The sequence below is a fragment of the Eretmochelys imbricata genome, chromosome 2, assembly GCF_965152235.1.
Source record: "Eretmochelys imbricata isolate rEreImb1 chromosome 2, rEreImb1.hap1, whole genome shotgun sequence".
Lineage (NCBI taxonomy): Eukaryota > Metazoa > Chordata > Testudines > Cheloniidae > Eretmochelys > Eretmochelys imbricata.
The window spans coordinates 267,478,325-267,488,151 of NC_135573.1; positions in this window are offsets into that span (position 1 = coordinate 267,478,325).

Sequence of the window (9,827 nt, forward strand, 5' to 3'; positions counted from 1 at the left end):
CTGGGGGGTGGGGGGGGTTTGGGGAAATGCGGGGGGGTGCACAGCCCCCTGGGAGGCGGGGGGGGGGTTGGGGAAATGTGGGGGGGTGCACAGCCCCCTGGGGGGTGGGGGGATTTGGGGAAATGAGGGGGGGTGCACAGCCCCCTGGGAGGCGGGGGGGGGGGTTGGGGAAATGCGGGGGGGTGCACAGCCCCCTGGGAGGCGGGGGGGGTTTGGGGAAATGCGGGGGGGTGCACAGCCCCCTGGGGGGCGGGTGGGGGGGTTAGGGAAATGCGGGGGGGTGCACGGCCCCCTGGGGGCGGGGGGGTTGGGGAGGCCCCGGTTTCACCCCGGTCTCCCCCCGGCGGCAGCCCCTCGGCCGCGCACACCGAGGAGGCGCTGCCGGGACGGGGCGCTGGGGAGCCGGGGCGGCCCATGCCGGGCGCTGCCGCCTGGGGGAGGGGAAATAAACGAGCCCCTTTGCCCCCCCCCATTGCTGCAAACACGGGGCGCAGCCCCCCCCGGGTCACTGTCCCCCCCCCGTGCCCCTGCCTCGCCCCTGGGTTAACCCCGCTCCCCCCCATCCCTCAGCCCCCCCCAACCCTGCCGCCCCTTCCGGGACCCCGCCCCCCCGCAGTCAACTTCCGGCCCCTCCGTACCGAGCAGACGAACCCCCGGGCTAGGACGGGCAGAGGGAAGGGCAGCGGCTTCAGCAGGTGTTACTGAGCATGCGCCGTTCGCCTGCGCATGCCCAGTGCGCCCCCCGCGCCGCCCGGTGCCGCCGGGAACCGTGTCCTGCCCCCGCCCGTGGCGAGGCGGCGCCGGGACCCTGCCCAGCCCGCAGCGGGAGCAGCCCCGCCCGGGGGCGCCATGGCCGAGCGGGCCGCTGCCGAGCCGGGGCAGGACCCGCGTCTCTCTCGGGCCCGGAGCTCGGCCCCGGCCGGGATCCACAGTCCCTGGCCCCGGCCCGGGTCTCCGCGTGGCCCGGCCGCGCAGGGCGCCCCCTGGCGTTTCGCTAGCGCCCCCTGGCGCCCAGCCGGTCCGCAGCCCCGCGCCCGGCAGCCGCTCCCCCGTGCCGGCTTCTCTCCGCCGCCCTCCCTTCCCCGGCCCCCGGGAGCCGCGGTTCCTCCGGCGCTTGGTGCCCCCAGGCTCCCCGCGCTCTTGGCCCAGCGATCGGGCTTTTCCCCAAGGCCCGGGAAAGAACTGCTCCGGCTGGTGGGCACTGACAGGCAGCCGCCTCTGGGGAGGAGAGCGGCTTTTCAGGGCACGTCTATTCCGAAAAGCGCCCAGTGTCTTGGCCCGTGGGCATGGGAGGTGCTGTTTAAAGGTCAGGGGTTGCCCTGCTTTAGAATCATAGAATATCAGGGTTGGAAGGGACCTCAGGAGGTCATCTAGTCCAACCCCCTGCTCAAAGCAGGACCCATCCCCAATTAAATCATCCCAGCCAGGGCTTTGTCAAGCCTGACCTTAAAAACTTCTAAGGAAGGAGATTCCACCACCTCCCTAGGTAACGCAGTCCAGTGTTTCACCACCCTCCTAGTGAAAAAGTTTTTCCTAATATCCAACCTAAACCTCCCGCACTGCAACTTGAGACCATTACTCCTTGTCCTGTCATCAGCGACCACTGAGAACAGTCTAGAACCATCCTCTCTGGAACCACCTCTCAGGTAGTTGAAAGCAGCTATCAAATCCTCCCTCATTCTTCTCTTCCGCAGACTAAACAATCCCAGTTCCCTCAGCCTCTCCTCGTAACTCATATGTTCCAGACCCCTAATCATTTTTGTTGCCCTTCGCTGGACTCTCTCCAATTTATCCACATCCTTCTTGTAGTGTGGGGCCCAAAACTGGACACAGTACTCCGGATGAGGCCTCACCAATGTCGAAGGTGCTGGACCCACAGCACCAGTAAAGTAACATTACCCTAAAACTCTCTGTATTGTGGTGCTACTGAGCCAGGCTTTCCAGCGTGGTCAGAGGGCCTCGCAACTGCTCCTAACACTGATATCACTGGAGGTAAATCAAGAACTGAAACCATATAATAGACGTGGAGAGACAAGTGACCGAGGCTACAACTAGGCCCATAAACCCTGACGGTGGGGATATTTCAGGACTATGTCAGTGATCCCTATTAATATGAGACATCCTATTCTTGAATACCTGATGCATCTCTATATCTCCATATACTCTCCACTTATATGAAAGTGTTTATAAAATTCATAATACACAATACCAAAAGATTCACAGAAGCCTTCACCCAGCTGCCCCACATCCATAAACAGCACAACCTCAAATAACATTTATTTCCCCCTTCTGCATGGGACCGTGCATGTGGGTCCAGCACCAGTCATGGCAGATGCACTGTCTGGTGGTGTGGGCCGGTTCAGATATCCCACTTCTGGCAAGAAAGGTTCACCCTTCTCCTTGCAAACACAGCAGGCCACAGTAATGTGGACCATAGGGTTTTGAAGGCAGTGCCAATGGGATTTCAATATGCCAAAAGCACATTCCACCGTTATCCTACAGCTACGGAGTGTGTGGTTGAACCCTCCTTTGCCAAGTCCTCTGAAATCAGGCTAAGGTTTCATAAGCCCTGGCAACAAGGGGTAAAGCAGGTCCCCTAGAATAACTGTGAGGACAGTGTATAACAATGTCATGCAGTGGGACTAATGATGGGAAAGTCCAGATCTCTGGAACACCCTAGAATCATGCGTCCTGCCAGTGCATCCCACAGTCGTGTCCATGAATCTGCCCGTGTGGTCGACCAGGGCCTGCGTAATGATGGAGTGTAGGTACTCCTGTGCTCCCTGCAGCGGGCAAACAACAGGTGCATGCGTTCCATCGGTGGCCCTGGCACAATTTGGAAAGCCTGTTCTCTGAAAGGCGATAATTATGACAGGAACGTTTGCAATGCTCACTAACTTTGGGTGCATCACAGGCCTGGTCACCTCATAGACCTCTGCCGCAGCCACCCCCGTAGTTGGTCTGCCAGCCTCAAACTGGTTAGCCACAGAGCTGTAGCAATCTGGGGTAGCCAGCTTCCTGAAGCCTATCGTGACATGTTTCTGCACTGTCGTGGCCCCTCTTGTGCATGTGTCCTGACACTAGAGTGGGGGGCAAGCTGATCACAAACCTTCAGGGACGCCTGCTTCTTCATGCTAAAGTTCCGGACCCATTGTTGGTCGTTCCTGGTCTGCATGATGATGTGATCTCGGGGCCAAGAAGCACAGCTGGTGAGGATTTGTTGTGTAGCCTTTGGCAGCTCAAGTCAGAGAGCACATTTGTACGTGCTAGTCTAGACCCTGTGTAAATGGGTGTGGAGCAGAGCTTTGTGGTGTGTATTGTCTTAGCGTTCACAGACCCCACCCAGGGTGGGGCTCCGTTGTACTAGGCACAGCACAGACATGTAGTAAAAGCCAAACGCTGTCTTGAACACCTTCATCTTTCATTCAAGACGGTTATTTGTAATTGCAGCAGAAAGCGCTGAGCGTGCAATGCGTGTGATTCCAGGTGCCGGTGACATTCGACGACGTCTCCGTCTAGTTCAATGAGCAGGAGTGGGCGAACTTAGACGAGTGGCAGAAGGAGCTTTACAAGAACATGATGAAAGAGAATTATGCGACCCTGATCTCCCTGGATAGGGCTCAGGTTTTACCTGTATATTTCCAGCTCTGCCAGGTACCAGCTTGGCTGCCCCTCAGGCAAATCCCCATGTTCCTTTGGTTTCCAGGTACCAGCACTGGCAGCCAACAGAACCGTTCTCAATTATCCAATCCACACCCCCCCCCGCCCCCCATTTATAAGGAGAGCATGAGCAACACAATGATGATTCTGATCTCTAGATCTCAGGTGCTTTCCAGTGTTACATACACAGACTTTCAGGGCAGAAGGGCTCGTTGTGACCATCTGGTCTGACCTCTGGTAACACAATTGAGGAATTGCTGGGTGAAGTTCCATGGCTTAAGCCTGATAATTTGTGTATGAACCAGATCCCATCTTTTAGAACAACATCCAGTCCTGATATGAAAGGTGTTAATGATGGAGAATTTCCTACATCACTTGGTAAAACATTTATTTATTCATGTCCGGTCCCTATAAAGAAACCTGCTAGGTTCCTTGTGTGTTTTGCGATGTAAAATCACCTTTGTCAAAGTCCGTCTCTCCGGCAACAACAGTAACTTTACAGTCTGTTCAGAGGGGACGATCTACATTTCTGAAGAACGGTCTGTAGAGATTGAAAGAGCATGTTCTCCTGCTGATTCCCCAGACAGATCCATGTCGCAGTAGTTTTTGTGTCCCTTCCCCAGACAGGCACATGCAGCTGATAATACGTGGGTCAGAAGAACCGCTCTTTAAATGATTATTAAAGTTGAAACAAAATGTTTCCTATTAAAAAAGCCAGTCCCTTTTTGTAAGATCTCATGTCATGATCTGGACGTGGGTTGGCTGCAGGCTTGAAAATAAGCAAGAGGTTTGTCTTGTACTACTCATGAGGCATCAAGGCACCTTGCACATATGAATCCTTGAATTCCCCTCTTCGAGGAACAAAATCCTTCTTACCTGTGTCGCATTTGTGTAGGAATCCTAATAAAATGTTTGCCTCCGTCCAGCTTGCCCATCACTTCCAGTGATTTCAGGAGCTGGCTTAAAATCATTTACAGTTCTGTGTAAAAAGAGCTCAACCAGTTATGAACGAAACATGCGGTTTCTTCATGTCCTCTCCAGTGAACAGATTATGCTGTTTCCAAACCTGATTGAGCGAGGGGAAGAACCCTACCTAAGGGATCAGCCAGGATCCCAGGATAGATCGGGAGAAAAAGATCAGAGTGAAGAGGGATCATAGGAGAAGGAAGTTCCTATAGATGCCTGCCCAGGTGAGTTAGACAGAGCATCACAGCATGCTTCACTATGGCTGTCCCTACCCCATTCTTTTTCAGGAAATCTAGCCGGGCAGCGCCACCGTTGGTAGCAAGGTTGGGAGCGCTACGGTGGACAGGGAATGGGTGTTTAGACCACTGTGTCATTTAGGCCTGCTCTGATTTTTTTTAGACAAAGGAAATGCAGTAGATCTAATCTACCTGGGTTTCAGGAAGGCATTTGGTACAGTTCACATGGAAGATTACTAGTTAAATTGGAGAAGATGGGGATTAATATGAGAATTGAAAGGTGGATAAGGAACTGGTTAAAGGGGAGACTACAACGGGTCATGCTGAAAGGTGAACTGTCAGGCTGGAGAGAGGTTACTAGTGGACTTCCTCAGGGATCGGTCTTGGGACCAATCTTATTTAACGTTTTCATTCATGTCCCTGGCACAATAAGTGGGAGTGTGCTAATAAAACTTGCGGATGACGCAAAGTTGGGGGTATTGCCAGCACAGAGGAGGACCGGAATATCATACGGGAAGATCTGGAGGACCTTGAAAACTGGAGTAATAGAAACGGGATGAAATGTAATAGTGCAAAGTGCAAGCTCATCCATTTACAGACTAACAACATTTTTTGCTATAATCTGGGGATCTATCTGTTGGAAGCGACAGAGGAGAAAGGCCTGGCTGTATTGGTTGATCACAGGATGACTGTTAGCTGGCAATCTGATGCAGCCATGAAAAAAGCTAATGTGGTCTTAGGATGCATCAGGCAAGGTATTTCCAGTAGAAATAGGGAAGTGTTGTTGCCATTATACCAGGCATTAGTGAGACTTCATCTGGAATGCTCCCCACAATCTGACCCGGTTCTGGTCTCCCAGGTTTGAGAGATGAATTCAAACTGGAACAGGTGCAGAGAAGGGCTACTCGGATGATCCGAGGAATGGAAAACCTGCTTTATGAGGGGAGACTCAGGGAGCTTGGCTTGTTTAGCCTAACCAAACGAAGACTGAGGGGAGATATGATTGCTCTCTATAAATGCATCAGAGGGATAAATACCAGGGAGAGGGAGTAGTTATTTAGCTTAAGTGCCAATGTTGGTACAAGAATAAATGGATTGGCACAAGAACTAACTAGCCATCAACAAGTTTAGGCTTGAAATTAGATGAAGGTTTCTAACCATCAGAGGAGTGATGTTCTGGAATTGCCTTCCAAGGGGAGCACTGGGGCAAAAAAACTAAATGGTTTCAAGACTGAGCTTGGTAAGTGTATGGAGGGGATGGTATGATAGGGCTGCCTAAAATGACATATAGCCAATCTGCAACTGCTAGTTGCAAAAATCCCCAATAGCCGCAGATGGGGCACTAGATGGGGAGAGCTCTGAGTTACTACAGAGAATTCTTTCCCAGATGTCTGGCTGGTGGGACTTGCCCACATGCTCAGGGTCTAACTGATCACCATGTTTGGGGGCAGGAAGGAATTTTCCCCTGGGTCAGATTGTGGGGAGCACTGGGGAGATGGGCTGAGAGAACAGGGAAATGAGGACCTTTGCAGTAACAGGGGTAATGGGAACATGAGACTGGGGTGGCTTCAGGGTTATGGTGAGCACAGGTAAATCACGTTAGCTGGGTTGGAGAGAGCAGTGTGATTAGGCCAAAGGTGTGACCCTGCCCTCCAGAGGGTGGAAGAGTAGATAGGATTGCTAGAGAGGGGTGACTGGGAAGAGGATGGAAGATGGTCTGAAGGGTCATGAACTTGGATGCTGATCCCATGGCAAGAGGAGAAGAAACTGATGGAATGAGATGCCCCCGTTTCATGCCAGAGAGTGGTGGAAGAGGGGCTAAAGGAGAGTCCCAAGGAGCTCGCTGGGCAGTAGCTGCCAGAGCTTTGCAGGCAGAGGGTATTTCAGAACGTTGTTAGTTAGGGTGTGTCCCTGAGGAAAAATGATGGGGCTCAAGTGCCAAGTCTTGATGATGTGAAGGTTGGGTTTTTTGAATGGAGAGATTTCAAATGCAGGGTTACACAGGAAGGTGGGTGAGGGGGATGGTGGGGGCTGAGAGTAGCAGTAGTGAAGAAGGTTAATAAGAGCTGAAGATGTTGGGGGAAGGGCAGCAGCTGAAGCTGAGAAAGTAAAATTTGGAGTTCCAGAATCCAGAGAGACTTCGGTGACCCTCCCTTACGGACATCTGGGTGTTTGCTGGTCGTTTTCCTCCATGTCTTTGCTCCAGTCCCAGCTAGTTCTTACTCGACCCATTCCCTTTCAGAGCATTTCATGGCTGCTTAACTTTCAGCTTCCCCTGGAGCTTCAGGAAGATGTTTGAATCCATTCAGAGCAAGTCTCCTTCTGCCAAGAAATAGCAGAGAGCAGAGATAAGGGGCCAGACCCTTCAGAAGCTGTGTGTTTGTCCATCATGTAATGAATGTTGCTCTTTTTCCCACGGACAGAATCTCCGGTTTCTACCATGGATATTTTATCGTGGGTTATACAAGAGGAGGAACCCTCTGAGAACAATCAGCTGGGTCTGGAAGGGAGACCGAGCCCTACAGACCACAGCACTGGTGACAAACAGAGTAACCCAACGGAACTCTTTGGTTTCCTATGGTTCTACCTCTTATCTGCATATGGGACGTTACATGGTCCCATGCATTCTATTCTTAGCTCTGCTACTGGCTTTTCTGGGGCCTTGGGCAGCTTCTTTACCTTTCTGCTCTGTAAAATGGGGAGAATGATGTATTCCTTTCCTTGTAAAGCGTTTTGAGACCCACCACGGAAATGCACTGTGTAAACGTTTGGTGTCACCAGCTCTTGATGTCCCGCCTGTGCTAACGGAGAGAGAGAAGAAGAATTCTCTTGATGTTCTGGTCTGCAGAGAGTGTGAAGTCGGAAAAGTGAAAAGGAAGTGTTGCGAGATGGCATATCATTGTAAGAGGTGGTGGGGGCAGAGGTGAGGGGGGGATCCTGACTTATCATCTAGCATGGCCCTAGTGCTCTTCAGTGGTGGGTGAGATGTGAATAGCCGGGGGTGCTCGTGGGCCCCAAATCAGGTGTGAGTCAGTGTTATCAGTGGATGTGCGATTTGTGGATCAACGTGGAAAAGAGAGAACACGAGAACAGCCACACTGGGTCGGACCAATGATCCATCTAGCCCAGTGTCCTGTCTTCTGATGGTGGCCAATGCCAGATGCTTCAAAGGGAATGAACAGAACAAGGCAATTTTAAGTGAACTGTCTGCTGTCGTCCACTCTCAGCTTCTGGCAGCTGGAGGTTTAGGAATACCTAGAGCATGGGGTTGTGTCTCTGACCATCTTGTCAAATAGCCACTGATGGACCTGTCCTCCATAAATGTATCTAATATCTTTTTGAACCCCATTATACTTTTGGCCTTCACAACATCCCATGGCAAAGAGTTCCACAGGTTGGGTGTGGACTGCATGAAGAAATATTTTCTTTGGTTTGTTTTAAATCTGTTGCATATTAATTTCATCAGGTGGCCCCTAGTTTTTGTGTTATGTTAAGGGGTAAATAAGACTTCCCTAGCCACTGTCTCCGCCCCATTTCTAGTTTTACAGGCCTTGGTCAGACCCCCCCCCCTTCGTCGTCGCTTTTCTAAGATGAACAGTCCCAGTCTTTTTAATCTCTTACACGGGAGCTGTTCCAGACTCTCATCATTTTTGTTGCCCTTTTCTGAACCTTTTCCAATTCCAATAGAGCTTTTTTGGAGATGGGGCGACCAGAACTGCCCGCAGTATTCAAGGTGTGGGCGTGCCATGGATTTATAGAGCTGCTTTACGATATTTTCTGTCTTATTATCTATCCCTGTCCTAATGGTTCCTAACATTCTGTTTGCTTTTTGGACTGACGCTGCACATTGAGGGATGTTTTCAAAGAACTATCCACCATCACTCCCAGATCTTTCTTGGGTGGTAACAGCTCATTCAGACCTCATTCTGTATGTATAGTTGAGATTATTTTTTCCAATGTGCATTAAGAACATAAGAAAGGCCATACTGGGTCAGACCAATGGCCCATCTAGCCCAGTATCCTGTCTTCTGACAGTGGCCAATGCCAGGTGCCCCAGAGGGAATGAACAGGACAGGGAATCCCCAAGTGATCCATCCCCTGTCGGTCAGTCCCAGCTTCTGGCAAACAGAGGCTAGGGACATCATCCCTGCCCGTCCTGGCTAATATCCATTAATAGACCTATCCTCCATTACTTTACACTTATCAACATTGAATTTCATCTGCCATTTTGACCCAGTTTTTTAAGATCCCTTTGAAACTCTTTGCAGTCATCTTTGGACTTAACTGTCTTGAGTAATTTTCTATCATCTGAAAAACTTGCCACCTCACTGTTTACCTCCTTTTCCAGATCATTTATGAATATGTTGAACAGCCCTGGTCCCAGTACAGATCCCGGGGGGATCCTGATATTTACCTTTCTCCATTGTGAAAACTGACCATTTATTCTTACTGTTCATTTTCTATCTTTTATCCAGTTACTGATCCATGAGAGGGCCTTCTTTCTTATCCCATCACTGCTTAGTTTGCTCAAGAGCCTTTAGTGAGGGACCTTGTCAAAGGCTTTCTGAATGTCCAAATACACTACATCCACTGGATCTCCCTTGTCCTCAGAGAGTTCTAATAGATTGGTGAGCCATGATTTCCCAACATATATTCATCTATGTGTTATTTACGATAGTTTCCACCAATTTGCCTGGTGCTGAAGTTAGGCTTACCGGCCGGTAATTGCCGGGATCGCCTCTGGAGCCTTTTAAAAAAATTAACAGTATATTAGCTACCCTCCAGTTGTCTGGTATATAGAGGCTGATTTAAGCGATACGTTAAGTACCCCAGTTAGTAGTTCTGCAATTTCACGTTTGAGTTCCTTCAGAATTCTTGAGTAAAGGTAGAGGGCAAAGGAAGTTTATCTGGCAAGTGTGCTGGGTTCCCTTCCAACCCTGCTGTGGCGTAGGTGGAACTGGCAGT